General features: G+C 47.0%; 1 pseudogene; it reads left to right on the top strand.

Annotated features, from left to right (window-relative positions):
* The first annotated feature begins 263 nt into the window (after positions 1-263).
* LOC103253182 lies at positions 264-667 on the top strand (annotated as a pseudogene).
* Positions 668-5,048: the final 4,381 nt, after the last annotated feature.

The raw sequence follows: 5,048 nt of genomic DNA, 5'->3' as shown, positions 1-5,048 counted from the left end.
AAGGCGCGGTATTCCAGGCTGAGCCACCGAGGCGGCTTCACAGCCCAACTTGAGACCTTCCCAGGGCCTCTGCAGTCTGCATTCTTTCTACCACTATAAACTTCAGACACTGCCAGGTCAATGGCATAACTCTGGATAAGAAAACAGGAGTATGGATATTCAGATGTGGCGAGCTTCTGCGATAGTTCCGTGCCCTGCCACGGCTGTGGACCTGGTCGGGGTGAGTATCGGGTCGCTCCGAGGACCCGCACACCAGCTGCACCATGGTCCACATCACTACCTTTCCTGCAAGGTCTACCATGGAGGTCACTTGGCCATCCGCCTTGCCCTGGGGGGCTTCCCCAACCGGGCCGTTCTACTGCATTGTGGCTGCTCACAACAAGTGTCCCAGAGACAGCCGTTTTGTAGAGCAGTTGGGCTCCTATGATCCACTGCCCAACAGTCCTGGAGAAAAACTAGTTGCCCTCAACCTGGAGAGGATCCGGTATTGGCTTGGCTGTGGGGCCCACCTCTCCAAGCCTATGGAAAGGCTTCTGGGTCTTTCTGACTTTACCCGCTGCATCCTATGATGATCACCAATGCTGAGAGACTGCGAAGGAAACGGACACATGAACTCCTCTTAGCTTCTCAAAAAACAGATACAGAGGCTGCAGAAACAGTGAGCTGACTTCAGTAAGCACAACCGGAATGGGGTCAAGGTCCTCTTAACACACTCATGCAGAGATCTTAATTTTGTTATATCTAGAGGTCAATAAATGGAGTTTTCTGTATCCTTCATGCTCTTCCTGCCTGGGCTGGGCAGAGCCCAGGGAGAGATTTGTTCGTATCTGACATAGAGTTGGATCTAGGCACTGATTAGCTTTTTTCTGACTTTCTCTTAGGAAAGATGGTGGCTATGGGAGATCTGGACTTTTGGGTTGGGCCTTGGGTCTCTTGGATAGCTTTACGATCTACTGCCTTCCAAGACTTGATACTTCCAAACCTCTAGCCAGACTTTTCATGGTTTATTTTTTGTTTGTTTTTTGACTGCAGGAAAACTTTATTTACTGCTTTTGAACACACTCTAGTATAAATATGAGTTGAGGTGAAGAGAAATTCACACGAAACTTAAGAGACCCAGACACAGGAGGGTGAAGGATGCCTCAGTCAGATCTTCTCCATCATGGAGATGAGCTCATCGCAGACCTGGATCAGCTCATGGTTTTTTCTGGTCTTCCGCTCCACTGTCTTCTCCAGCAAGTAGATCCACATCTGCTCCTTCCTCAGACTCACCTGGAAGGCCAAGGTCTCAGCATGGACCTTGCTGCAACCCTGGGTCATCTCATTACCAGCTGGAGCGTCTTCTCTGTATGGGCCTTCAAGGATCTGGTACCCTGGCCCTCCCTTTCTTTCTTTTTGAGTCATGGTCTTGCTCTGTCACCCAGGCTGAAATACAGGAGCATGATTACAGCTCACCACAACCTGAAACTCCTGGGCTCAAATGATCCTCCCACCTCGGGCCTCTCAAGTAGCTGCGACTACAAATACATGCCACCATGCTTGGCTAATTTTTTTTTTTTTGTGAAGACGAGGTCTTGGTATGTTGCCTAGGTGGGCTCAAACTCCTGGGCTTAAGTGATCCTCTTGCCTCAGCTTCCCAAAGTGCTGAGATTACAAGCATGAGCCACCATGCCTGGCCAACTTTGCTTTTTGATTTGTCCCGATGAAGCACCAATTTCATCAACTCTTCCCAAATGTTTTAAAAGCCTGAAATCAGTGAGATGAAACCCAGTATTGAGAATTTGCAGGAAAGTAGCTTGTTGAGAAAGAATATAAAGAAAATATTGGGTAGTTTGACTCGAGTGTAATAATTAGATCTTCTAGTTTTCAAAAACTTGAATTGTGGTAAAAGGACAATGTAATGTGGTATTTCCGTTTTTAGTAGCAACTACATGCGTGTTTATAGAAACAACAACAACAAAAAGGAGTATGGTAGAGTGAGGGGGCTATTGTGGGCCTCTGTTTTCTGTTTGTGTTTGACACCAGACACTCACAAATTTTTCTGAACAAACTACTTCAAGTGCCCTCTCAAAAACTCACCTCACTTTTGAATCCCAGTCTGCACAAGTGAATGGAGTTTTTGTTTTAAAGGTGGGTATCTTCTCAGTGTTGGCCAAAAACATCATAAAAAGGTTCATCGTGGGTCACACCTGTAATCGCAGCACTTTGGTAGATCAATGCAGGAGGATTTTTTGAGCCTGGGAATTTGAGACCAGCCTAAGCAACAAAGAAAGACTTCATCTCTACAAAATAAATTTTTTAAAAAATGAATAAAATAAGCCGGACATGGTGGCACTCACCTATAATCCCAACTATTTGGGAGGCTGAGGTGGGAAAATCACCTGAGCCTAGGAGGGTGAGGCTACAGTAAATCACAACCCTGACATTGCACTCCAGGCTGCGTGCCAGAAAGGGACCTTGACTCAAAAAAAAAAAAAAGATCTGTAGTGAGTCCAAATATCTGTAACCCTAGGGCGTAGTCAAGGACTCACCTGTGCGTCATGAGCTGAGGTGTATTGGGGCATTTCTGCCATGCTCCACCAAGCCCATGAAGATCACAGTTGGCGCTTCCATCCTGATAAGTGAGCTGGACACATTGATTGAGGGCAAGGTCTTCCACGTTGTCATCAGACCTGTTTGAAAGGAAGGCACCAAGGTTACCTGTGCTAAAGAGAGGGAAGTTGTTCCTGACAACAGCCTCTAGTTTAGAAATTAAAGACCAGCCAGGCTCAGTGGCTCAACCTGTAATCCCGCGCTTTGGGGGGCTGAGGTGAGTGAATTGCCTGAGCCCACGGGTTCGAGACCCACCTGGGCAACTTGGCGAGACCTCATCTCTACAATAAATAAAAAAATCAGCCCAGCAGGTCGAGGCTGCAGTGGTTGGGAGCAGCCTCCAGTCTGGGCGACTGAGAGAGACTCCAACTGAAAAAAGAAAAAGAAATTATAGACCAGCCCTACGGACACTTCTGTCAGATGGACACCAGTGAGCTCTGCAGTGTCCTCATCAGCTTCAAGGAAGAGGTGCTTAGGTCAGATTGAGAAAACGGGGAGCAGGGTCATGATATCAAGATGATGAGCATAAACCTTTATTCTACCAGCAAGGTCGTTCTTTCCCATCTCTTTCTTTTTCCTAGCTTTCCTACTCACTCTAAAATATCTGTGCTTGCTCAGCTTTATTTTACTCTTGGAGGTCGGTGCCCTTCCACTGACAGCCTGGTGCTCCTTTTGCAATAATGTCATCAATCCAGGCAGCCTGAAGAAATACCTGGGGAGAAAAATCAACCCCTCAAGGTGACTTTGCAGTAGGACAACCTCTAGATCAAGGTCAAAAATGCTTCACTACCACATGAACATGATAAGCAACATTTAACCTGCTCCTAAGACCCTATTCCATCCAACCAGTCTCCACTGCAGCAATTCCCCAAACACTCCCACCCACATGTGTGGGCCTCTGATCACTGACAACTGTGTCTGAAACATGATTAAGCCACCGTTTTCTGAAAAACATATTTCTCTCTTATCCTCTCTCCAGATATAGAAGACCAGTCTCCCTTACTGTTCTAAAGGATGTGAAGCAGACACTGAGGATGAAAGCGTGGGCTGTTGTGCAGAATCATTCAGGTGAAGCTAAGAGGTAGGATACAGAGTTCTGCAACTTCTTCAGAGACCCACACGATGCCCATTCCTCCACAAAAGCTCCTGCGAACTGGTCACCATGTGGAAGTCAAAAGAGGAGGCAACCTGTAAGAACTGAACTAATCTCTACATTTCCCTAAGTCCAAGCTATGGGCCACCCAAAAAAAGTACACAGAAGAGACACCATGTTTATTGGATCATTTACTGGGGAGAAGCAATATTCTCCACAAGGAATGAATTATTTTTGTGGGTGGGGAATTTTCCTTCCTGGAAATGCTTGGGAAGCATTTTCTGTCTAAACAGAAAAGATGAGTGTCCGAACACAGAGCTGTCAGCAGTGGGAGAGGCATCCGGAGGCACCAGACTGACTTGACACCTGCAGGTGGCATCGGATGGATCACAAGCTTCCTGTGGTGCAGGGATGGGGTATGCCTCAGACACATTTTCTAGTCCTTAAATGCCACAACTTTCTAGTGGTGCCCTCTGTGTTTGTGATGTGTCTAAGCCTTTAGGATAACTCTGGCCAAAAAGGGCATCTTCTCGACTGAACGGTCCTTCAGGAGACAACCATGTAGTTGCAGTGATGGCCTTGGACAGGCTCTGCCTGCACCTGCAGTTCTGCCTTTTGCAGAGTTTTCTCAGACTTCACTGGAAAGGAAAGAGGTTGGGGACATGTGACACCTATAATATGCCTATGACCCACTTTCTCCTCTAGGAGCTTCCCAATACCTGTCATAATTTTCTGAGTTTCAGCATTCCCAGTACAGGCAGCTCTCCTTTTAAGTAGGCCTCTGTTCTGCACAGGTAATGACAGGGAGCTTGCTTGCCCTTTGCATGTTATACTAGGTTTAGAAAGCCTTTGCTAAAAGTGTTTCATTTGTTCTTGAAAAATGTTTTCAGAAGGAGGCGGTCCCTTCAGTGATAGGGTTGGAGAAGATTTGCTCCCTAGAATCTCCTGTAACACACTGTCTTTAGCGGGGTGGCTGTTTCTCCTGGGTTGGAATGTCCCCAACCCTGCATCCATACCAACAAGTTCTCCTGCTTTAGCTCCCAGAGGGCTCACTGTCTTTGCAGCTGGCAGGATATTCCGGTATTCCTATCCTGGTACTTCCATAAGACATGCTTAGGGACTCAGGGCTCCTGCTGCCGTTCCACGCTGATCCCTCTGTCCTCCACATGGACATGCAGCATCTGGGAAGCTGCGGCGTCCCCACTGGCGCTGCCCTGGGCATGAGTCAGTAAGCTCTTGGGAGAAAGTTACCCGAGGCAAGGACGTGGCAGTGGGTTGGCTTTGAGCCTGGCAGTGCTCCCTATTCTCCCATTTAAGCATTTAATTTATATATACATATAAATTATATGTATATATAAATTAA

Source organism: Carlito syrichta, unplaced genomic scaffold (genome assembly GCF_000164805.1).
Source record: "Carlito syrichta isolate Samal-C Ts95f unplaced genomic scaffold, Tarsius_syrichta-2.0.1 Scaffold206313, whole genome shotgun sequence".
Classification (NCBI taxonomy): domain Eukaryota; kingdom Metazoa; phylum Chordata; class Mammalia; order Primates; family Tarsiidae; genus Carlito; species Carlito syrichta.
This window is presented reverse-complemented; position numbering and strand designations above follow the sequence as displayed.